Raw genomic sequence first — 27,805 nt, forward strand, 5'->3', positions numbered from 1 at the left:
CATTACGGAATATTATAATCGCCGCTGTTTAAATGCGATGCCATTAAATCGGTAGCGCAAACTTGTGTTTTTATTAAATCTAAATTCATTACATAATAAAAATCAATTCAACAGAAAAATCAATATACGCTTGTTTTTCAATTTTTTATAAAAATTAAGTTAATTCTGATCATTCCAATATTTTGGTATTACGTCTACCTGAAAATGATCTGCATTGTTTAAAATTGAATAAAGTAATAAATGAATTTAGTATAATTACCTCGCACTGATTAAAAAAATGTTCCAATTTTAAATCGTGAGCAATACACACCATAAGTCCACAACTATGTATGGCGAATATTTTGGTGTATTAGAATGTCATACAAAAATTATCTGTTTTCGAATGACAAAGATATATCTGTCATTTTTTATATTCGACCTGTATTATAACTGTCAGATGCTAACGGCCTGGAACTTTGATGTGGTGTTAAGGCGTTTGTGTTGTCTTTTTTCCCATGTCTCTCATCAGAAATTTAGCGAACATTTATAACTTTTTTTCTGTATAAATTTCCGTGTATTGTGATGGTCTTTCATTTATAATTAATTACGTTTCAATTTCTTCATATTTTTTCTCAAGATGACTAAATATTTTTATTTATTACTGTATCACAAAGTTATGAATTGCAAGAAAAGATATACACATGTTCACTTCAATTAAATTGAGTAAAATATTAATGGAATCAAGATTACAAAACTGGTATAAACCCGCAATTGAAATGCTTATATACGCTTATATACATTGCCCATGTTTTACTTGGTATATAGTCCCTTACCTGACTTTTAGGAGAAAATGTGTGTCCGTTTTTTTGCTCGATTCTATTTTTGAAAGTGGTCAGAGAAATAGTCAAATCTTCTTTAAATTGATTTTTTTTTGCTTTTGAAGTGAAGTTAGTTGTTAGATTTCATGTGCTAGGTACTTAAATATGTAGCGGTTTTTCTTTTATTGAAAGTCCATTTATGAATTCAGTGTCCATTAAAAGAGCGTGCACGCAATTACAAATTTCACGCGTAATTTTGAAATCCGGTCTCCCCTTTCAAGTCCCAACATGGCTACCCACCGACCAGAGGTTCACAACCTATTACAATAATTTCGTATCACTTTAATTGAATCATTAACGAAGATTCCGTTAGTACAAATTACTATATTAACGTTTCTCAAAAGAAATACAAGATTTTGACCAAAGGGCGACATTTAGGTCCAGAAATGAATAATTATATGTTCGAACAAGTAGATTATCAAACGAACCTATTAGTGTGTTTTATAACGAGACTTTAGACACATAATGTGTCTAGTATATGTGTTTTATTCTTACGTGCGAAAACAATGTCTAGAAAACGTCCGATTGTTCCGTTGTTACGAATATTTTTGACAACTTTAAAAGGACATTTGAAAATGACTTTGCTGTAATCTTCTAGAATGAAATGCTATGTGTAGTATATTCTAATGAAAAAACTACAAAACGTCACGATAAACCAAGACATATAAAAAAACGAATTTATTCATGTTTTCTCACCTATCACTTACTTTTTTTGTTTCCTACCAAATATGTGCATGACTCATAAGAATCCCTACTCGGTTCTATTATTTTTTTTTGGCTTTTGCCAGTGGTAAAATAAAAGTCTAGTGATAATTTTTAGTCTCTGGAGCCGATTACCGTTTCCAATATAGCACCACAAACCCTCATATACTGAAGTTTATTTCCCCCTTTCTATATTATATTAACTCCTTTGTTGTCTTATATATGCCATCGTTATATTGAATACTAACTACTCTCATTATCTGACCATAAGTTACTTGTAGTTTGCAAGTTTTGGTTATAAAATCCAGTCTTTAAGACCGATTTATGCTTATTAAATAGTCTAAAAGCGATAAAGAAATACGTTAGCTAAATATGCCCGTTACTTTGTCTTATACATCTAACGAGCCTTCTCCACAAATTGGAAATAAATGCCAAGAATATGGCTAAAATCTAGTGTTCCCTTATAAAACAACACATAAAAAAGACAATTTATTGTTCTTATATGACAAAATTTCTTCATAAAATGTAATATCTCTCTAATCATGTGACTGAAGATTGTATCACGTGACCTTTGAGTTTATTATGTGTTTCATATAATGGGTGTTTTGTTTAGATAAAGATTGATTGTCTTCGTGTATTGCTGAATCATTATTCAGTAAATATAGAACAACGAATCGAGTAAATCAGGAGACAAAAAATGTGATATGATGGTCCCTACTTCCTCTAGCTTATACAATGGACCAAGTATGATTGGGCTCAAGTTGAGAAGAGTAGATGTATAGGTTATCGTGGTAAAGATACAGGATCAAACTGAAATAAAATACGGCCATATACTAAAAAGACAGATCTTAATTGCAACTGAGGAACGCTTTAAAATATTGGGTTTAATGAAAGTAAAAAATAATTTACCACGAACTAGTGAAAAAGAGCGAATCAAGTAAGAAAATTGCACTGTCGCCTTTAAACCATCAGTAAACAAAACAGTAAAACCGTGATCAGAATTCAAAATCTACACATCTCTATACCCCTTGGAATTGCTGCAAATTACTTGCTTATTCATTTAAATATCCTATTGAAGCTTCTATATTTATTCAGGTACCCGATTTATACATCTTTGCAGATGTGTATCTTTTTTATTAACATCACATCTATACTGTAACTATGTTAATCAACTCACTCCCGAGCAAGCAAGTGAGAATTAATCCATCAAAATTATAAATATGACGTAAAGGCATTGATTAACGCCCAGTGGCAAATATATGACGTAAAAATTTGAAAAGATTTCGCCAAATCGTTTTCATGTTAATGAACGGACACTGTTTGGCAGCCGATCGTCCACCCGCCGTACATCCCCAAATCAATAACCGATTTTTCCTTCGAAAATCCGGTTAAAAACCAAATATTGATAGCTGTTACAAAAATTGTAAATTGATGACTTAGTCTAGAGGTTGTATTTTTAGATGCGTGTATATACATGCGTGAGTCCTTCTATATAAAATTCTAAAATTTTGACAAGTTCTAAAAACCGAAAACATTTTGATTTTTTTTAAGCGAAGACCAATACAAATGCGAATGTTTAAAAGCATTAAGATTCTTTATATCGCTATGAAACTTGTATAAGCCAATATATATGCAAACCCTACGAACCGGTATTGTAGGAAATCTAATTCCATATCTAACCTTTGACCACCCAAACAATGTTTTTTGAATTTATGTCTAAAACTCTCGAAAACTGTCGAATTCTTTGCATCTTATTTGAATTTCATTAAAATAAAATGTGTTCAGGGAAGAAATGGCACTCAGTCGGCTATTTACCGTTTTTCTTTGATGAAAATAAAATCATTTTCCCAATAATAAAACCAACTATCGTAAAGGTTGTAAAAATGTAGAAATTTTAAACTTCAAAGTATAACAATTGGTTATAAAAAGTATTCAAACAGAAGTAAACTGTACTATGCGTTTGATATACGGCCTACAAAATGGCAGGCATATTATTGTCTCGCGTGCCTCGTAGGAAACCCCTGTTGTCGTTTGCTGATGTATGATGTCATTACAACAATGGCGGCAAAGGTTGATTGCAGGTATTGGGATTAGCGGACAAGATTAAAATCATTCAGGTAACCCAGAAGCTATATTAGCGAAATCTAATGTATGGTCATAAAAATTTGTTCGGTCGTCAGTAAAAGAACCGCCCAATAATATGTTCGCGAGCATGTCTTTCAAAATAGCTTCCGGGCTGAAATCGATAGAGATGTATCGTATTTTCATGTTTTATGTAAAGTTTATTACATACAAAAGAAAGATTGCTATCAAAATATTTAGGAACAAATAATTTGTCCATGTTACTAATTTGTGTGATATATGGATTGTTTGAAATATTAAGACAAGAGTAAATCAATCCGAAAATCAGTTGTAAAAAGCAGCTTCTCTAATGAAAGTATAAACCAATGTCTAAAAATATCAAAACTGGTACCATTTCTAAAAAATGTTGAATGAATAAATAAAAAAATATGAAACAAAATGTGACAAACTAAATTCTTACAAATGAAATAAATAAAAAAGCCGACATATTTTTTTAGTGAAAGAAATTTCTAATGTACACAGTTATATTCACGTTCAAGTTCATAGCAGTATAGCGAGACTTGAGACAACGCTTCAAACATCGTTGAAGAAAAAAAACATCTTAACGCTCAGAACAAAGCAGTTGAGACTGGGGAGAATATATACCACAGTTATTAAATGACTAAGCCTACTTTATCTAAACCCTGGCAGACACACACAAACAAATAATGACATGTGGATGAGAATATACCAAATATTATAATGTTTAATTTAATCTGAATATATTCTGATCACGGGCTTCAGACTGGTCGTAAATCCGCCACATATTTTCATCTTAATCCCTAGTTATGTACGTTCCCCGATACTTTTTATGGAAATTCATTATTGTGGAATTAAAACGGACTGCTAAACGCTGATTTTTATTACCGAATTTCGAATTTCCTTGTTATCACAAATAGAAACTTTCCCACTACTCATCTGTGTAATATGTACAGTATCCGTTTTATGGCCGCGGTCGGAGAAAAATCCGTTTTATGACCGTTGCAGAAGTTAGATTACTTTAATCAGCTGGAGCAATATACGGGAACTTTTGTGTATCGCCAAATGTCTAGATCCTTGTCCATAATTTGGATGATGAAAAAAATTGATTGGATTCTAGTTAAAAGCTTATTTATTACGGAAATTTTATTCATCATTCATAATAGCTTGCTTTCCTAGATCAGAAGCTTTTTGTTCAGAATCTCAAAGCCATAAAATCATCCGCTATTCATTAAAGCAAAAAGGAGTATACGACTGAATTTAATCAAACGAAAAACTTCTTTTGAAATTCTTCAAAACAGCGTTCAGGTGTCGAAACCAAATACCATTGTCTTTTATGGACATAAAACTTATTATATTCTCAAAGAGGATATTAAATTTATTTAGATTCGGGGTATACCCTGCATGTGTAATTGTCCTACGACTTGTAACATGTTGTCGATATTTATAATCTTTTAATTTTTGAAATCAAATCACAGTAATTATGAGTAACCTCCTTATTAATTCCTACCTTTGCGATTAATTTGAAAACGACACCAACATGAAATTAATTGGATATTGCATAATAAGGGGGATAACTCAAATTCTCATTGTTTAAAACAAATCAAGTTAATATGTAATTTTATACCGATTCCAATGATATTAACTATCAAGATAAAAGAAACGTCAAATATTTTATCATGCATATCTTCAGATATTTCATGTAAAGAATAACTTCAGCTTAGAGGCAGCACATGGATCGATTCGTACTTTGGAATCAAAAATAATAAGAGGCATATATATATATATATAAAAAGACAAATAGTAACATATATGTCTCTTTTATTAATAATCAATTTCAAGTAAAGACACTGAAAATAGCCGAGTTTATCGTAGCAAGGAGGACACCAGCCACTGTGAACACCGCCCAATGTCAGTTGGTACTGATATGTGTTCTTAATATATTTACTAATAATTGTAAAAAAATATGTATTTATAAAATTCACAAGAAATAAAAAGTAGATTTTATTGTCTATGGTTTGTTTTGATCTTTCACCTGTATAGGTGTGAGGTAGAGATTGTGATATGGTATCGTTGACTTTTATAACATAGAAAATCGCACAGAAGGTAATAGGATCACACCTGTAGGTACTAAAACCCAACTAAAACTAAAATAAACGAAATATAAAATCAAAATCAATGCCGGTGCGGCCTTGTCGTTCACTTCATAATACTTGTGTAGTTACAAGTTATATATGCCTAAATGATTGTTTATACCTTCATGTACAAAACTTATTATTTGCCAAACGCATAGCCATTTGTTTATTGACAAAAGAGAATTTTTTTTATAGTACGTATGTAGTCCTGTACTTGAAAAGGAAACAAATCAAACTAGATTTTTTTTGGCAATGCAATAAAAATATATACATTTCTCTTTGTATTATATGTTATCCTTTAATTTGAAAAAAAAAATCGACTAAGACATGCACCAGTACATTTTAGGATAATTCGCAGTATATTAAACGACATGCCGCAATTTGTTGCTTATCGTATCCGCTTAGATGTTAGCTTCAAGCGTTAATTGAAATACCTTATACATTATGTACTGGGACTTAGAAAAGTGCGTCTCTACACGCACATTTAGCACACGTAAAATTACACACTCTGGTGTTGATGTTTGTATGAAAATAGGTTGATTCTGAACCTTATAATGGTTTTTAAAAAGTCCGTCTGTACATGCACGTTCATGCACATTCAGCACACGTAAAAATACACACTCTTATGCTGATGTTTAAGAATGAATTGATTCTGTAATCGTGATACTTATTTTTATTTAAATTCTAAATTCCGGGTGCTTGCTGTTTCATTACAACATAAATCTGTCAGTATTGTTCACATTAAGATGAAATACACTTAATGGTGAATTTGGATCATATATTAACGGAACATGTAAATTATAAATTGCTGCAATACCACTACACCTGTAAAGTAATCATGGTTTGGAATGCGCTCTGTAATTTGACACCAATATCAACACCTACCCGTATTTAAGTAACAGGCAGGAAATTGAACCAGTTTTGTATCTGGGTGGTCATTAGATATTTAATTCAGAAAAGTGTGAACATTATGGTCTTGTTGAAAGTTGTCGCTCTGCAGTTTTTGCTATTTCATATCGAAACTCAAATGTCTGGTCTTTTACTGCTTTTAATTTTCTGCTCATAAATTACAATAAATCCAAACACTATAGAGAAATATTCTAGTTCCAACTCCTCTGTGTACCTGGCTATCTAAATTAAAGAAATCGGCTTGTGTACACAGCTTGCTCAACTAAGATTACGATTTTAGCCTCGGAATAATTATTTAGACAATAAGTATGCTGTTCTAATACCGGAAGGTCTCATATAAATGTATCCTTTTTTCCTTAAGGGAATTTGTAAGTACTTTTTCAAGAAATGCATTGAAAAATGATCGCAACATAAGAAAAGCCCTAAAAGGCAAACACAAATTATGATTTTATTTTGTTGACAGTGCAAAGTTTCCTCAAGAATCTCCAAAGTGAGGTCCACATTGATCAATTCAACATATACTTATGAATGTATTCTGTTATGTTGTATACATGTATTGTTTTGCATTGTATTGCTTAGTCCGACAGGGTTTCACTTTAAGCAATAACTATATAAACAGGAGCAATGGGATTTACATCAATGAGAACCAGCAACACCAAAAACCAATGACAACCAGAGGTCAACAACCAGTCATCAACAAAACAAACTGCTGTCTATACAACATATCAATCTAAATCGTCAGAGTATATAATACTTTTTCCCAGAACATGGTGAAATTTTGTAGAAAGTAACAGAAAATGATCACAAAAGTTCTAAACATATCAATAATATCTATAACAGCATATGAGAAATTAAAATTGTTGTTGAGAACCCATTTTGTGCATTATATGTAACAAATCGTTTTGTTCAAAACAGAGTGTTAAAAGACATCTAAAAGAGCAACACAACAATTGCTTAATAGAATGTACCTATACTATCATACATGAAATTTAAACTATGAAATCAGCTGCAAAATTATTATTATATGTACGCCTACATTGCATTAAACAATGGAAATTAACAATGTATATTTATATAAACGATCAAACTTGTAACGATTATAAATAAATCAAACCGAAACTGTCAAAGACCTACCATCACCACCCAATTTCCAATACAAACAATAAAATCAGATCCCGTTTAGACTTGTACGAAATTGAACCGATCTTTATTTGAATCGATCAAAAAAAAGACCGAGTTCGAGTTTACATTTGAACAAGCAAGACCGATCGAGATCGACCTTATTTAATCTATTGCGTTTACACTGAAACATAAAAAGAATCGGTACTACCTGATTACTTTACATTTCGTAAACAAATAATCGTAAAAATAGAATAGCATAATAACGTATGCATCTCGCGCGGACAATCACACACTGCAAAATCATTGAGAAAATAGTTGGACCATTGCAATTAAACAAAGAAATGTGAGAAGACTATCACTTAAAAATGAACGGCAAATGTGTTTAAAGATGCTACAAAAATGATGCAAAAGTGGAGGAATCTATGTTTACTTTTCTTATCCCATCCATCATTTTTAAACACATGTGTTTTTGCCGCCGAACATGCGCAGATTTATTTTCATATCTAAATGTATAACATTCACTTGAAGAAAGATCGATCGCGATCGATCTAAGCGTTTACACTTGAAGAAAGATCGATTAAAAAAAGATCGATCTAATTTAAACCACCTCTGGAGGAGGACTTCTTAAGTCCGATTGAAGATCTTTCTTTCCCGTTTACAGTAGACTAAAGATCGATCTCTGGAAAGATCGATCTTTTCCACTAGTGTAAACGGGGTCTTAAATATGACACAATAAAACCGAAACACTTTTATATGACACAATACAATCAAATACTTATATATGACACAAGACAATTACTGAAATAGGACAGGCACATGCTGAATGTGAGTGCAGGATTAAACAAGTTTTTTTTAAATATAAATCCTCTCTCTTCAAATCTCGATCAGTTGAAAATCAAGAGGTATATTGGACTCTGTCGCTACCATTTAGTTATGGAGGGGATATATAATCATAGGTTTGAACGTTGTTTTCAATTAAGACTTGTTTGTATATATATATATATATACATATATATACAAGTCTAAATTGAAAACAACGTTCAAACCTATGATTGCGTTGGATAAAAACCGCAATTTTAAACGTGTGCATGCAAAACAAATTTCTTGGTAGAGGGGTCTAAATACAGCACAAACAACATTTTCCAAAAGACCAAATGAGCGAAAAAGTATATTTTAACAAAACGCATTTGACTAGCAGGTCGAACAACTGATGTTCTTAAACCCTGCTGACTGCCATTGGCGATTGCCAAATAAACGGATCACAAGATGTAACAAAATAGATCTTATTATTAATTTATTACCAAACAGAAAACAATAAACTTGCGGAAAAGATGGTATACCGCAAACATGAGGTGCAAAAATTTGTACACCATATCCGGATTTCGACAATTAATGTCTCTTCAGTGATGTTAGGAATCGAAACGGTATTTGGAAGGCCATATAATTTACCTCAATTTAGGATAGACTCTTAAATTTTGAAAGAGTCAAAATAGGATGAACGGATCATATAAACCCGTTATATATAAGCTAATAGATAGATATGTTTGTGTGAGTTTATCTATAGCTAATGTTTATTGTCAAATTTGGTAGAAATCCTGTAATTTTGGATTTCAAACCAATAAAATATCTTTATCTTCATCTTTTACCAAGATGTTACACATCTTCACAAATGGCACGTGTGAATGTAGATGACAACAACATATTATCAGGGAGGGTATCATATCAAAAATCAGCATTTAATTAAAATACTGTAGCAACAGATTTATTGAATGACATATGCATGATATAATTCTCTCTTTAATGAAAGATCAGTCGGCATCTACTACAAAAACTTGTAAATTGACATTTACTGGGGATACACGTCGCCTTCAAACAGCACCAGAAATCATATTATGCTCCTAATATCCCTTAGACTGTCAAGTGGAGAAAAGAAAGAAGGAAAGCAAGAAAAAGAAGAAAACTGAAATTATACTGGAATGATATATCCCGGTAATTCCTGCAATTTGATTGGTTACCTTGCCATGGTATATGAGCCCATATACCCTATAAACAAAAGGGGAGAAGATCATAATAGTAGTTAATGTTGAAATCAGGGTACTCCAGTGCAATATAATTGTTATTTCGGCTTCACAGAGGAAAAATGCTCACATTCCCTGTTAGTGTTATATATCCTATGAGCCCATATCCCATGTGAGTTACATATAACACATGTATATATTGATATATGAAATTGAATGTAATTTAAGAAAGTGTTAAAGATAAGGACACAACTGACGTGACTTCGCAAATTTTAAAGCATAAGAGTTTCCGCATATTACTCAATAACTTTCATTCGTTTGGCCAGAAACTTACATATTGTGCATTCATTCCTGAAATGAAATCATATGGTTATATGTCTCGCTATTATTTAAAACATTGTATTTCCATGAAGGAAAAAAATCTCAGTGTAATGTTTCCTATTGGTGATCCATGGGCGTGAACAGTACAGAAGCAAGAAGGTGTGCTTCGCAATATTGAGTCCAGCACTCTACAATTATGCAGTAACACCTATCGTCCTTTTAAACCGGATCCAATTACGCGAAATAAAATAGTTCGGACACCCTACTGTACCGATACAATCTAACCCTTGAACCCTCCTCTGTCGGTCTTTCACTATTTCGTGATATACGGGTATATTATGTCTTATTTGAATTTTTACAGATTATAAAATCGACAAAACGGTATTGAAAGAAAAGGAGATCGAATGACAGAAAATGTAATCACTCGGAAAAAATATTTTGCTCGAATTGCTAGATATGTTTGGCTCGATTATGATTCACCTTAATTAAATAGTTTACTCATCAATTAGTATTACACGAGTCAACCATATGGTAAACTTATAATTTAACGTAAATATCTGACATTTTTCACGTGACGGAGTGTTTTCTTTTTAAAGGGTTTTAAAACACGATAGCAAGTAAAAGAGATAATGGTATAAAATGTATATGTTTAATCAGTAACATCAAAGCTGCACATGCATTTAAAATACCAAAAATCTGCAATTTAATACATACTGTTAAATATCTTGTACTGCTTAATGTTCTCGAAGAATACTTTTTGTGATATGTAGTAAAACCTCTCAGCCTCAATATGAGCTTAATATAGGCATCGAGCGAGCAGCGGTTTCTAAATAATACAATAAATGTATGATCATCGTTTCAGTGTGCTCGATTCGTGTATCTGTAGTAATCTTCTTCTACAAGTATGTTGATAGCCAAAAGTTTGTGAGTATGAAAAATGAAAATTCTAGGAACATTAAATCCTTCACGGTCCTCAACAGAAGAGCCTGTTTTCAACTTCGCCTGAAAGCCTTCTCGTTACCTAGTTTCCTTGTACGTTTACACAATACACAGACTCGGCGACAATTCATAATTTAAATATATCATTTTGATCCTGCCTATGCTAAAGCCCTACCTGGCGGGTGGTACCTCAACGCGGACGTGTAGTTCAATGACAGAAGTACCAACTTAGTAGCAGTGATATGAACGTATGGTTCTAATTTAAGTTACCATCACACTTTGTTCTTGAATAGTCATCGTCAAATTCGCTCGATTCCGATGGGGATTTCTATCTAAGAGGTAACGGTTCCAGATTTTTGTTGAACTAGTAAAAATTTATTCGTAATATAGGAAATCGCAATTTTTTTTTAAGGTAGCTAAAAGTTGAAAATGTTTAGGAGCATTTGATTTGTTAGCTTTGGGTTAAATCAAACTTGACTACCATGGCAGCCAACCAAGAATAATTATCGGACAAATATTCTTTCTGATAGTGCTACCTACACGCTTAGAACACACAGAATATGTAGTGTTTGACACCAATCTCTACCGAAAAACATAAACTTTTTATAACAAACATAAAAATAATCTTAAATCTCGCATTACTCCCCAGCATATCAAAATCAACTCTTTTACAGTGACATAATACGAAGCATTAAATAATATATCATATGATTTAAAAGCCTATCAGATTACGCATTTTATTGGTTGTTCAACTGCATAGCTCATGAAACCAACATGCATTTTATGTAACTGGTAAAGATTTAGTGAACTTAAACCTGTACTTGGTTAACAGATATGCACATAAAAAAACAGTTATTGTTATTTTGTAGTTCAGGACACTAATGTGTTCATTTACTCATTATATCTTCGTTAATTACCATGATCATTCCTTGTTTCATTTTCTTTGTGCAAGTTTATTATATCATCGATGTTTGTTGGTCTGCGTGTTTATGTAATGTTTTTGTTAAGGGAGATAACTTGTATCGATCACCATGGAACGGAAGTATATCCAGTTTTAGAGGGGAGTTCACTCTCCAATTGCAAAATCCAATTACAGAAGAAAAAGACGAATATACACGCGATTTTGTTCCTTATGTAAAAATGTATGTTGACTTACAGAAAGGAAATTTAAATATCAAAATTAAAGAAATTACCAGTTATAATAGTGACTGGCAAGCCTATGGTGCATATATTGAATGATAGTTCAGAAGTAGCTCACTTTCAGAATTTTGTTATGCTCTTCCACTAAAAGTCGCAGATGGAGACATTAATATAGTCTCTGAGATGGCCTGATGGCAATCAAATGAATTATTGATGGGTATCCGGAATGTCCAAGATGGACACTGTCCACATAGGGAAAAATCGATAATGTCACCATTATACTTAATAGGATACCGGTATTAGTGATCTGTAGGCAAACGACTTTTTATTACAAAAAAAAAATAACGAAGATTTAAAAAAATATTAAACAATGCATAAATGAAAGGGGGTACTGTGTTTTTGCCTGTTTTTTGTTTTGTTAGCTTGAAACGAAAAATCATAACAGTTTGGCTAAATCAGAAGCAATAAGACACACTTAATTCCTTTAACAGTTGTGCTGTATTCTATAAAACGTTTTTGTTCTGTTTTGACAATTTTGTTACCTTTTTAACATTTTTGTTTTTTTTTGTAAAAAAAATTAAAAGCACTAAATGGTTAAATAAAAATGGCATCAACAAACGTGAGCAGCTACTTCTTTAACAGGAAAGCAGATCTAACGTATCCTTAATTAATATTCCTTTAAAATGGAAAAAACTATGTCAGGAACGCGATGGGAAAAGAAGTCACAGAAGTTTGAAATAAGCTAAACCGGTTCTCGTCGAGGTATAAAAGACTACATTAATAACAAATGCATGTGCTAAATTAGATATTTAATAATTTACACATTATTAAGTAGATTGTATCATTGATATTATCTCTAAGTAATAAGGTGTATGTCCTTGGTAAGAACATTATTATATATCCTGTACGCGTTACATATACGTGTGCTGAGAAACTATATATAATTGGTGCTTGTTGGTTTATGTATATATCCCGAAACTTCGTAAATTTTGAATCCCACCTGCATCTGTCGATGTGTTCATTTCAGAGTCGAGAAATACTTTGCTTAGAACATCTTCATAGTTTTTTTTATAAAGGAAATAACACCATTTTGCCAGGGTGATTATAATGCTTTGCTCTGAATAGCAATGTTCATACTTTAAACATTTATATAGTTTTGTATTTTTATACAATCGCTGATGATTTATGGAAAATGTGCATTTAAACATAATAGTAAATAACCATTTTGGAAGACTAAGCACACTTATCTGGTTTAAATAGTAATGCAAAGTTTTAAAACTTGCATACAATATGCAGCGAACTACACACATTTTCCCGTCACATGAATCTTTTGCACAGATTAATGTTATTTTGCTTTTTGTGCTAATTTAAAAATATTTTAATTTTTTTAACTCGAGTGATAATTCTCAATTTATACATTTAAATGTAAAAATGTGAAGACATTATAGAACGTCGACGGTGGTTTTTTACGCCACACAGACTCGAAGTCGTAAATCTTATTCCATTTCCCTCCAGACTTCAAATTTAAAAGATACGTTTGCCATTAATATACCCCTTCAGGCAGCCCAACATTGAAGAAATTACGACCTACAAGAAAATATCAAAAACACTGCATGTAAATTGCCCTAATTATACTTTTGAGTTTATGATTCATATAAATAATATTTTCCAATATTTCTTGGTTACGTAAACTTTTAAGTAATATTTGTTTGTTGTTTTTTTTTTTATCTCGGCGTTTGAGGATAGTTTTCTCCTCGGTGAAGGGAAAGACGTAAAAGATCCGCTTTTCTTGATAAATATTATCGTAACAATTTAAAAAATTATATTTCACAATTCTTGTCACAACACATGGAGTAAGCATTCAAACCAGTGTATTTATTCTATTCTATTTTATATTAATTTATTTTATCTTATGTTATGCAAATAGTAAATAATATTTTCCTTTTATCTAGATGTTATTTAGCTTGTAAGTTACCAATATTTTTTTTCAAATACCCGTACTTGTTCAACAGTTGATAATGTAAACTTTAATCTTATATTTTAGGCCGTACTTCCAAATATTTGACGACCAAGACTTGAGAATGATAAATATTGTTAGAATCAATATACCATTACGTCAAAGTATTTTTCTCTTCCGAGAATAATGTTTAAAATGTTATTTGATATCAAATTTTCAACTGTTGTATTTAAAACGTGTTAATGTTCCTCTAAAATAAAATTAAATGAAAAAGTTTCTGTTTTAATGTATAATTAATTCTTTCTGTCACATTTCATGCAACAGGATAGGCAGGTCACAACATATTTATCAGATCGTGTGTTTCAAAGGATAATCTTAAATCATATGATTTGAAAAATACACAACAAAAATAACAACAATAATAATAATAATAATACTAACTTTGTGACATAGAATTGGTAAAAATCAAAACCACCTAAAAACAGAAAGCATGCTAAAATCATCATCGCATTTTTGTTACATTACTGAAGTCTCGTCACAACATCCATTTAAGTCATAAATCAAATTAATACACTTCCATGGTGAGAAGAAATTATCTTTTCGGTAGACCTAGCTTAAGAAAAATTAACTGGCCCACCAATGAGGTCTCATAAATAATCAAAACACATTTGTAGGAACATTAGTATAAAACGTCCATTAAACATGATGCATTTTCTATATTTTCTGATTGAAATATATATTTTTGTTATAAAATGGGGATTCTAAACATTATAAATATCCGTCTCATTGTATATTCAAATAAATATATTTTTTATCACATAGCAGTTTTTAAGATTTGTTTTATATTTATGTATTATATCACTCTACATTTTATTTATTAATCTTTATCTTGTAAGAGATATACATAAGATGGCAGGATGTAAACAGAATAATTAGAAAATTGCTAAATTCAAAACAGAATTTAACCAAAAACCGCGAGTGCCCTTTCAGAAACCAGAATGAGAGAGTAGGGAATGTCTCGGTTGTTTTTATTTGTAAACATCTCTGTTACTCAACGTCGGGCTATAAAGTGGCCATTACATCAAACCATAAACTGAATTCTGCTTCGTATACGCCAAATTGTCTTAAAATCAACTCAAATTACAGTGTAACTACTACATTAAAACATTTTATAACTGCACTTTACTGAAAGCAATAAACTAAATCCCGCCTCCGTTATAACGACCCTTTAGCAATGTTCTGTAAAGAAAAATACATAAAATATCCGTCGTTATAAAATACTGTTTCTTATCGCTGGGTATTTTGTGTAAATACAAAACTTGGTCTGGTTTTGAACAAAAATTTGAAACTGCAGGAAAACATTGTGAAATGAAGTAAATATTCGTGCACCGAACAGTTTAAAAAAAAACAAAAACATGGAGTGTTATGGATAAAGTGGAAAAGATTGTTACCTGTCAGTGTTCGTGCAGTGTCCAGCTTCTCGGGTCTGCCAGATTGCATGTCCAGCAAGATTTACTAATCCGACATATCGAGGATTGATTTATATTACTGTCGGTCGGGATACAATATCAGTGAAAGTATTTCCGATTCTCAACAAAAATCACAGTGCGACATTTAAAAAATGGGCAGAACGTATATTATTTCAATATGCATTATTATGTTGACGTGTTACATTTGAATATATCACCACTGATCTATACGTGCATACAGAAATCAAATACACATTTTTTCAATGTAACTAAACTTCCGCTGCAAGAAGTAGGTCCTGATACAAGTGGATCATTACGAGCACCGTACGGCCTTTCTCCTATGGCATGTGTTTATTAAACTCAGCATTCACGCACCTGCTTTTTGATCGTATGATAACTTGTACCTTTTAATTCTTATTTGCCACCATTATGATACAGAAATCGGTATATAATTTTTGAATTTAAATATCAGTTGTGAAGATGGATTCATTTACAAGGTTGAACTACCGAATTGTCGGCTTATACTCAAAGTAAGGGTCTTGACAAACGGATAAATCGGAACATGTTATTATCAGACATAATGAAAAAATAAAAGTAAATGTTTCCAATGATAAAACGTGTTATTTTGTTTGAATTTACACAGTAAGTACAACGTTTTTATTCTGTAACTCTGGGAATTGTACAAATTCACTTTTGATCTCTCAACTTAAACATTCTTGAAATTTTTTCCAGATTGTCATGAATGACTTTTCTTTCTTTTGAAATTTCTGCTAGTTTATTATTATTCAAATTTTTTGTCTAATATCAAATATTTCAATAACTTAGCAAAATAATATTATTATTATTATTATTATTATTATTATTATTATTATTATTATTAAAAGATGAATTATTTTTAAGATAAAGAATTATTCTATCAATATATTTCAAAGTTTTTCTTTACTCAGAATTTGTACAATGCTATTCATAGACATGTTTGATTTAGTATATCAACATTACAATCTTGTTTACCATTTTTACAATTTTTAAGACAATATTCATTTAAACATGTATGTTTGTTATCGAAATGCGATGTTGTTATCTTTTCGTGTAAAACTACATTGTAGTTAAACAATTCAAATATATAATTTTTTTAAACCACAGGTTTGATGAATTTCCAACAAATTTGGCAAGATATATACTGGAAAATAAAAATAAGGAGATGTGGTATGATTGCCAATGAGACAACTATCCAACAAAGTTCAAATGAAGTGGATGTACAAGTTTACTTTATTTTTCCAATGAGATCATCTACCATAGCCTCCTTGCTTTTTTAAAGCGATATTGTAGTGTTAATTTCTGATTTCCTAAATACATGTTATGTATTTATATCATCTATGTCGGATTACCTTGTCCAGTTCTGTTTATATTACATTCTGAAATTGAAATTGCTCCCTTAGAACATGAAAATATTTTTTCCTCTGCTGTTTTTCCTTCTAGCAATTTATAGAACATAAAGACTCGACTGAAAGATGTTGTTTCTTTAAAAATTCGATTAATCCACTTGTTTTCACAATCCATTCAAATCCAAAAAAAATATAACAACAAAGACACAGATAAATAAACAATAAAAATATGATGTTTGAATGATAAAAAGTTTTAAAGCTGTAATTTACATTATATATTAAAAAAAACTAATAAGATTTTCCACTCTTACAAAAACCAGACAAGACATATTTACATATACGAGTAGAAACGATTTATTTATCTATTTTACAATACTTTCAAATATAACATGGCCATCTAAACAGCTACTTACCAAGAATAAAGTATACACAAAAGAGAATGCGTTGGTAATAAACGTCATATATATACAAATAAATTTGAATCTTGGGACAGAGTAAAAAAAACCCATATTCACAATGCAATTAATTTCAATTTTAATGAAATATAAGGCATCAAAAAATCAATAACGTTGTCAGCTTTCCTAGGGATTTCCATTAAATAATCCGAAATAAGCTGATTTTTATGATTTTTAAATTCTCAAAATGCTCACAAATTGAAATAAAATAAAAAAATCCACACATTCTAAAATTCATGGGAAGCAAATCTGCTTTTGTCGTAATGAAGTGTCATAATTATTTTAGTTATAATATTAAAAAAAAAACAATAGCAAATAAAGGATAAACGTCAAAAGAACAGAAACGCAAAATCTTCTGAAACATTTATTTATTCCTGCTTAAGGTTCAGGGACGGTTTAATCCGTTTGTTGACAATGTCATTCTATTTTTGATTTTTTGCCTGTTTTAAAATATGTCACGAAAGAGATTATAACACATTTTCCGTATCACTGGGTAAATTTGGTCAAAACACGAAACGGAGATTTATTTACAACTCCACCTTTTCTAGTCCTGACTTTTGTTTGAAAACTATGTACATCTATACTACTCTGATATATTTGAGTACGAGAAAAATACTACATTCAAAAGAAGAAACATGTTTAGACATTTTAAATAAATATTTTTGATGATGACTCCAATAAACAAAATTCGATTTTCCTAAAGTTTCATTTTGTCTCTTCTCTCTCCACAGTTCTGCAAGAACAGGATAAGAAACACATATAACGTATGTATGAGAATTGCAATGTTTTGTGCATAAATATAAATGAAAAAACATGCTGATTTAAGTTGACACATGAGAATCCCAATAAACGAACAAACAAACAAACACATATGTTGGTAAAAGCAACCGGAAAAGCACGACCTCCGATAGGTTTTAGACGGAATAAGCATCTCCTTCAAACATGCATCACTCACTCTTCATATGATTCATAGTCTTAACATGTAGCATGTGTAAACGGTAGGGGCAAGGTAAAATATAGTATTGTCAAATGGACACAAGTGGACATGTTTTATTATGACAAAGTAAGATTGTCTGTAGAAAAATAGAGGCGGAAGATACCAAGGGGATATTTAAAACTCACAGGTCGAGAGAAACTGACAACACCATTGCATGAAAGTTGAAATAACGATCAACGTAAATATTTTTGTTGACCTGTTTACCTGTTTAATACTACTAAAGCCAGTATATGATAAAACATATACCATTGAAGCTCTACATATATATAGAAGAGACTACAGCGTGTAGCCAACTCTAATACCCTTGAGGGATCCAGTTAAAACAAATTTATCACAATAAAGTTGATTCAGAAAGTGAAAAGACCAAAACATACTAAATTTTTTTAAATGTCAAATGTGCCAAACTTGAAATATGGCTCTACAAACGTTGTATATCCAATTTATCGAAATCAATATTTCATGGAGTAAGTCATTACAGACAAAGAGGCAGTAGACCAACGTAAACATGCTTGTCCCAGAACATTCATAGAAAATCGTTTCACAAAAAAAAAGTTGAAGGAGATTTGATATGCTATAAAATCTCTATGTCACTGCGCCAGATTGTACGTCAATATAATTCAATTGTTGATATTTTTGTGCAAAATTTGAAATTCTATACCATCATTTGAAGTTTTTATTAATTCTTAGATAGTAAAAATATCGTAAAAATACCATAAAGAAAACGATTTCCAGTTCAAATAAGAGCCTTCACTTCTACAGTGGACATAAAGTTAATATGCATGAAGATACATAAAAATGCGAAACAATGGCGTTCGATCTACAAATCGAATTATTCTGGCTGAAATTGGCATCCAAATGTGTTCATTTATATTCGCCGACAAGGACATAAAACGAAATTAGAGGTCATTTGTCCTGACCGTTGGGCATATCTGAAAGAACAAATATCACCTGGTAATATGATAGATATCTGAATGGAACTCACCATTACTTAGACTTAAAGCAAGAAGTAGATTGAGAACACACAAAAACACACACAAAACGAGGTATCAAATCTATTTTTCAGTGTCATATCAATCTGAAACCTTCTTGTCGAATAATATGGTCAAACCAATGGTATTTTAGCCTGGCATAGTACATAACCTAATGTTCAAACAACATCAAAATCGTCTGTGACAATACTATTGAAATGATTCTCTTATACACACCTACTATAACTCATAGTTTTATTCCTGCTTTTGATATTATGTACAGTTGTATCTAAACCTCTCGTACTGAGATATCATATTGTCTTAATTAAACATCTAATAATTATTTACTACGCCATCCCGGTAAATTAAAGCCACGTACCAATAACTTTGTGCTAAAAATGAATAAATTTAACACAGTGAAATGATTATACAATTATTTTTGCCTTTCGCACTTTATTGTCTCTTTATGTAAAAATGAATTACTATAGTTCCGAATGTAAAGATATAACGTTTCACCTTAAAATTTTATGTGTACAATAACTGACATATTAAAACATAGTTTTACTGCAAAAATTTAATGTACAAACCAGATTGATATGTCAATATTCACTGAACTAGTTTGCTTTCTGAAAGACGTTTGTTGTATAGTGGAAAGAAAGCTAAACACCAGTACAGCCGTTTTCCTCTAAGGGAGCTACCATCTGATTTTTATGGGGGGGGGGGGGGGGGGGGGGGGGAGGGCTAGGATGAAAAATTTTGTCCTGCCTATTTATTTTCCCCTCTGTTCGGTCCTGCCTTTTTATTTTTTATTTTTCACACTATTCGGTCCTGCCTTTTTTTTTTTTAGCTTATCCTGACTTTTTTTTTACATAAATTGTCATCCTGCCTATTTTTTTTTGCAAATAATCTCATCCTGCCTTTTTTTTTACTCAAAAATCCTGTCCTGCCTATTTTTTTCAAATTTCATCCTAGCCCCCCCCCCCATAAAAATCAAATGGTAGCTCCCTAACTGATGAGATCAAATGTATTACAAACTGTTCAAACAAATATGGGTCCCAAAACTTCCAGCTAACATTCATATTTGTAAAAATGTCCTGTATTGTAATTTAATAATTATAGAGTCAACTATCATCTATTTTAACCAAGACGAAGGTGAATTGTTCAAGGTTATCAACTGAAGGGTTTGTGCTATTTTAAACATTTGAGTTGAGTTGCATAATATTTTACGTATTTTAAGTTTTTTGAGAAGTACAATAAAACAATTACAAAAATTGCACAATGGACGCATTGAACTATATGTCGTTTGGAAGTGATAAGTTGCTTTGTAAATGAAAATGTCCTCTTACTATGATGTAAGAGGTCATAAACTATGGTTATTTGACATCATCGAAACATTTCAAATTAGTCCAATCAAAAGTCACCTTATCTGTTTCCTCATCGTTGTTGGGGCAACAATTTAAGGCATCGATCAACATGTAAAACGAGGAGAAAATTGAAAATAAACCCATTTATATGTATTTACACTGATCATTCTGATTTTTACATAAGACTGCAATTAGGAAAACTAAATTTTGATTGTTATTGGTGACACAAATTTTAATTTATTAAACATTACACATTTTAGCAACCATGTGACGACATTATATTTCAAAGCCGTTTCTTGGTGGTCACAGATTTAGCGTTTTTCAATGGATCTATTTGTTTCTGATCACTTTGATCTCAAATACAGAAAATTCATTTTCATTTAGTTGCCAAAGACCCTGATAATTTGTATGTTTTATTTGCCGTCTAATTAAAATGATATATTCAGAAATTAACACACCTTTTTATTTAAGCATTGCATTTGGCTTTTAAATACCACCTAGTGCGCAAGCCTTTGACTAAAGCCCGTATCAATAAAAACGTGCATAAACTATTTCTTTTCCACTGTGTGTAAATGGTGTTTGTTTAGCCCGCGGATTGCTTCCCGCCGCTAGCTTTTTATACGAAAATTACCAGGCCACCCCGAATGGTCGTAAGTCATCTTAAGTTGTCAAAAATTCACTCGAATGAGACTAGGAACAGTCATTTATGATTTGATAAAACAAGTTATACATAATATTTGATATGAAATTATGATGGGGTATAATGGAAAACGTAGATCACACAGAAAGACAAGCCTCTTTCAAAATACATATGTAACAATTTATCCTGATTAACAAGTGGGAATGAAAACTGAAAGGCTCATTTGGGGGTTTTTCACCTTGCTGAAGAAAGGATTTCAAAGAAATTTGTCCTTTAAAAGCATGATCGACTTTCCACAATTTTATTACAGTTAAAACCACTTGACTGATTGGGTTGGGTCCAATTGCAAATACTGCATGCATATTTTGCACGAAAAACAGTTAAATAGCAGACAGACTAAGTAGTGTTGAAAGTGAATAAATACACTATGGCATAGTTGGAAAATATCGACTACCACTGATCATGTTAAGAAGGGTTAGGACTGTTATCTTGCAAAGAACGACGCACAGAACATCAGGGTTTTCTTTGACGTTTTGTGAGCATGTCACTCTAACATTCTTGCATGAAATGGCTGTGTATTGATACAGCTATCACTACCAAACAGCTAACACTACCAAAACAGACACTCATACAGCAAGGGTCTCACCACCGTTCATGAGAAGTCAAGGTAGTTGTGAACTTAAAAAAAAAGCTTATTTTTTAACGTTGGTTACTCTATAGGGATTCTTATGTATTGAATACAAGTAATCAATATTGTTATCAAACGGGAAAGAGACAAAAAAAAGTATAAAAATATACATTTGCAGATGTATTTTGAATTTTTGTGTCGTTGCGTTGCTGTCGTATGAATATCTCCATGCCTCCGTATTTATATTTTAAATACATCTTATGCTTGCTATGTAACGTTACTCTATATCTTGGAAGTTCAAGTAAGAATGAGAATTTCGGAAGAATCTTATATCCAAGGAAACAATGGATGCATGTCTCAATATCACATAATTTCTTTTATCTCTTTTGTTGTGCTTATTTAACTACAATTCCCTTCATGATCTATCTATTCAATAGATATTTGCAAAGCAAAAATATATTCTGTCCTTCAAGAGCCTACGTCTGGTAATAAACAAGATCTTGAGAGAGATGTACAGCTGTTCTAGATGAGGACTTTTTAGATTTAACATTACTTTGATATGCTTTATGACTTCATGAATTATTAAAGACCACCAGTCTATATCTATAATTCCAAATAACCATCTATAATATATAATTTTCATCATAAAAATTTTGAAATGAAACGAAAGACTTGTATGAATTAAACAAGCATTTTGAACACAGCTATTGTTCTTATACACCAAAACAATAATATTCTATTAATATGCCGTGCTTGCTGAAATTCTTTAAGATTCTTAAATAGTTTTGCTTTCATTAGCAAATACCAAAATTCTTGTTCATATTGGTATCATTGGGTAGGGCGCCAACGATTATGTTTATTTCAGACAAACATCGTAAACAATGCTGAAATTTTTTTTCATATATACTGACGCCTAATTTTCTTTCAAGTTTTCCATGGTTATTGAAAAACAGCAACTGATACACAATTTACCAATTGGTCAACATGTGCAACGAAAGTTTTTAGTCAAGAAAGTTCGCAATACAAAAATATAATAAAAAATGATTTCTTCTTTTGATCTAAGCTCACATAAATGCGTTTAGTATAATAGATACCCAATAACTCACACCATGAAACGAAACCTGACAAAAGTAATTTCTCTCGTCGCTTATGAAGTCACGCGTTGTTTAAAGGGTGGTAACTTTGAAATGACAGTTAGTAGTTAGGAAATCCTTATAAAAATGCTTTAATAATGCTCACTACAATCTTATAGTGAGGGCTTTAAACTCCAGGCACACTTTGAAATGTTGCTCTCTAAAATTGTGCTTTTGTCTTCCACTGGAAGCGACACTTACAATCTACGGATCTTATTATTCTTCCTAACATCTTAGCATGTTCTCCTACATTTGTGAAAAAGACCATGAACTCCATGAATCAATCAATTAAGCATAACTTCAGAAAGTCTGGAATATAAAACATTGCAAGATCGAACAGAAAAGAAACCGGAAAACTGCGAGCAGAGCGCACAAATACATACTCTCGTTACTTGATTGTATAGATGTGACAGAGTCAGTCCATGTTTTCCTTCGTTAAACCCCCCAAAATATTCGTGTCGAAAAATAAACGCATTCAATGAGAAAGAATCTAAGTTTCATTTATGTAAGGTCATTGTTTTAGGAGGGGTTGCGGATACGAGATGTCTATACCTTTTGCAGATAAGCCAAGTCCATATTTTTCCTTTCGGAAACATGATTAAATAGAAAAAGCATAGTGTTATTAGATATATACTAAGTATTTTGTGAAAGTTTCCTTGAAATCCAGTCTCTGTTTTAGGAGGAGTTGAGGATGCAAGAGCAGACAGATGAACGAACGATCAGACAGACGAAAGGACACAACGAGCATTTCATACTACTGCTTCAGTAAGCGGGGTTTACAAAGATATAAACACCAGACAAAACTCTAATAAGAAAGCAATGGTGAGGAAATCATAGATTAAAGTAGAATAACAGTACTAAACTTTATTTTTATGATTGATACGTAGCGAAACCAAGACCACTAGAAATATTGCCTCTACAAAGAGACCGACAACTGATTTAAAAAGTGTTCATATACACATAAAGGTGACACTCTTTCAACATAGACCTTTGAGTTCATAGCCCTGACATCTTTGTTAGGGAGTTACCATTTGATTTTTATTGGGGGGGGGGGGGGGGGGGGGGGGGCTAGGATGAAAAATTTTGTCCTGCATTTTTTTAAGTTGTAATCTCTGTCCTGCATTTTTATTTTTCACTCTATTCGGCCTTGCCTTTTTTATTAGCTTATCCTGACAATTTTTTTTTACATAAATTGCCATCCTACTTTTTTTTTGCAAAGTGTCTCATCCTGCCTTTTTCTTTAACTCAAAACTCCTGTCCTGCCTTTTTTTTCAAAAGTACCATGTCTTGTCAATAGAAGGGACCCCAAAAGTACCATGGCTTGTCAATAGAAGGGACCCCAAAAGTACCATGTCTTGTCAATAGAAGGGACCCCAAAAGTACCATGTCTTGTCAATAGAAGGGACCCCAAAAGTACCATGTCTTGTCAATAGAAGGGACGCGTGATTATAAGACAGTCGTTCACTTACCGTGGTACAAGCAATAGCAACAGAGAATATAACCGAATATCGGATTTCGGGTTTGTATTAGCCAAGTGAAAAGTAGATAAACTTAATTTGCACAAGCAAAAAAGGGCGTATTGTTCAGGGTAAAACATTGAAGTCTCATAATATCTCCCTGACTCATTCGAATGCTGCTGCCATGTATGGAGCACCTGATAAAAAAATAATAAGATTTGGTATGATTGCCAATGATTCTCCATTGTAGTTGGGGCTCGTGTTGCTCAATTTTTAGTTTTCTGTGTAGCGTTTTGTTTTATAGTGGACTGTTGTTTGTCTTTTCGTCGTTATTCTTATATTATGGCTAGTTTTTCTTCCTCCTTCTCTTCTTTTTGCTGGTGTACACTAAGGTGTAAATAGTATGAAATTTTCCCACCATTTACATTGGATTCAATGTCAAAAATCAATCCGGAGGCCAAGGTGACTTCGTATTTCAACATCCAACACAGTCAAACGGACGCTCTCTCTCAGTAAGGGTCTTACAGTCGGAAAGATATTAAGAATGCTACATTTCTATACCAAAGCTATCCTTAGACGCCAATCAGATTGCTTCCTTACTTTAAAGTATCGTATGCATGCGACTTGACAACTTCAATCTTCTAAACAAGTCACAAAAAGACACATAAAGCCTATCTATGAATGTAAAGCATTACAAACTGAACTAATAGGATAACTCAGCAGTATCTAAGGTACCAACACAGTACTAACGGGGAAATCCAATACTAAGACAAGTCGAATCGAGAATGAATATGGCAAATATCTGACTATTATCATAGCACCATACTTATTATGAGTTGTTTTTCATATTCTATAAGAGCGTGTTATTCTAAAACAAAAATTACCATGGTATTAATGTCCACCAAACAAACCGATACGGACGAAGAACTAGTATGCAAACATCCCCAAACAGATACCCCATAGGATCGACCAATCACCAATACCCAAACAGATAACCCATAGGATCGACCAATCACCGATACCCAAACAGATAACCCATAGGTTCGACCAAGAGAATTGACCAAACAGATACCCCATATGATCGACCAAGAGAATTGACCAAACAGATACCCCATATGATCGACCAAGAGAATTGACCAAACAGATACCCCATATGATCGACCAAGAGAATTGACCAAACAGATACCCCATAGGATCGACCAAGAGAATTGAAAAAAGCCATATTCTTCCGCTACCACTGAGTGGAAGCATGATAGTATACTAAGTTAATATCAGTAATGCAGCTTATTCTGTAGACTAAAAAACAAAATCAGTGCTACTACGAGGAAAAGAAGGATACTATAAGATTACAGAGCTTATATATAATATACGTGAATATTTTAGACGCAAGATTGAAAACAACCGAAACTAAGTCGGTTATAAAGTGGTATCCCACTGTGGAAACTGTTTTAAGACGTATGAGGTTTTGTTCGTTTTAAAGATATGCAATAAATATTGTTGATAATTATCAATATGCTCTCGGTCAGAGAGATCGGTTTTGCCAAATCCTAGACTCAAAATCAAATACATCTGATCTTTAACAGTATAAGCAGCTGTTAACCATAGAAACTATACCCAACTGATATGCTTTTCAATGTTACCAACTGAAAAGAATTCGTGTTATCTTTTAAAAACTCAGTTGTATAAAGATACCTGATTCCACGGAAACTCAATCATCGTGTCCCTAGGGAGGAACAGTATTTAACCCTATTCAGTGATAGAAAAGGTCAAGAGTTATTAAATGGATTGAAAACAATTTATTAAAAGCCGAACAGATAGAAGACAAATATAGTGAATAACAAATTATATAAAACAGACAAACAATCATCAAAATTATTAAAAAGCATTCAAACTAGTACTACTAATTATAAAAATACATTAGTTCGTTCAAAACCGATAATCATTATCGAGTAAAACCACTATTATTTATTCACTATTCTTTTCTTGTCTACTTTGTAACATCCATCTTATTAGTTTATGTAACCTGACCAGGTGGTCAGTGATTTGCACTCACAAGAGATCCTGGTCTTGCACAAGCAAACACTTCCGAGTTATTCTATTTCAAGAGTTGCGCATGTTCTATGCGATGACTTAACCTTGAATAAAAGATTATTTTCAAAGAAAATGCACCTAAATTTGTAACCCGTATTGACCTCGAATCATGCATGTAATTTCAAGAGCTAATTTCCTTGCTTGAAGTCGGTCAAGCTGACTTTCTGCAGCACATAGATAAAAGTGTTTGCGCATGATCAAACGGAAGCTCAGTAAACGAGAAATGTAGGATGACGTTTGTAATTGTGCTTATCATTTTGTAATTAATCAATGATACGGCATTGTTTTATATAGTTGAAGAAAGTAACGGATTATTGTAACCTTCTGTCAACAAATAGCTTATGAAACGTAACTGTATACATGTGCGGTATAAAACACGGGTTTAACGACACTACAATTGTATTTTAATAACTGTTATGACCATATACATCGAAGCAAAAATGCGTTGGTCTTATTTAAGAATTAAGTTGTTATTTTGAATTGAGATTTTGAAATTTTAAATAGTATTTTGTATGCAGAAGAATCGATAAATGCATAGAATATAAGACATATATTCAAGAAAGACTTCTACATAATATTGGTACTTATTTACTTAAACCTCCAACAGCCAATATAACAAGTAAATTAACGACCAGAATTATAATACTTTAATTGTCGACTAGAAATCTGAAAATGGAGAGAAACGAGAAAATGTACGAATTCTGGCCTCCAAAAAAGTTAAAGAAGGAAAGAACATGGTAGGAATAAAAACACGACAGGACTAGCAATAGTCAGTGACAAACACTACATAGAGTGAACAAACACTACACAGAGTGAACAAACACAAACACTACACAGAGTGAACGAACACTACACAGAGTGAACAAACACTACACAGTGAACAAACACAAACACTACACAGAGTGAACAAACACAAACACTACACAGAGTGAACAAACACTACACAGAGTGAACAAACACAAACCCAATAACAAATCGGGTTTGACCTCAGATGCTGCATGCTGAAGTAATTGTAGGT

At 32.1% G+C, this 27,805-nt stretch overlaps 1 protein-coding gene across 3 annotated transcripts in view; it reads right to left on the reverse strand.

Annotated features, from left to right (window-relative positions):
* LOC127699862 (homeobox protein php-3-like) overlaps nucleotides 1-27,805 on the reverse strand; it is a 65,784-nt gene that overhangs the window by 15,105 nt on the left and 22,874 nt on the right. The window contains exon 1 of one of the 3 annotated variants that reach the window (XM_052203270.1): nucleotides 15,652-16,363. The exons of the other annotated variants lie outside the window; for them this stretch is intronic. The gene's annotated coding sequence lies outside the window, so the exon portion shown is untranslated. Of the gene's footprint in view, nucleotides 1-15,651; nucleotides 16,364-27,805 lie in introns of those variants that run through there. 3 annotated transcript variants of the gene reach the window in all.

This window comes from Mytilus californianus, unplaced genomic scaffold, assembly GCF_021869535.1.
Source record: "Mytilus californianus isolate M0D057914Y unplaced genomic scaffold, xbMytCali1.0.p SCAF_42, whole genome shotgun sequence".
In the NCBI taxonomy this organism is placed as follows: domain Eukaryota; kingdom Metazoa; phylum Mollusca; class Bivalvia; order Mytilida; family Mytilidae; genus Mytilus; species Mytilus californianus.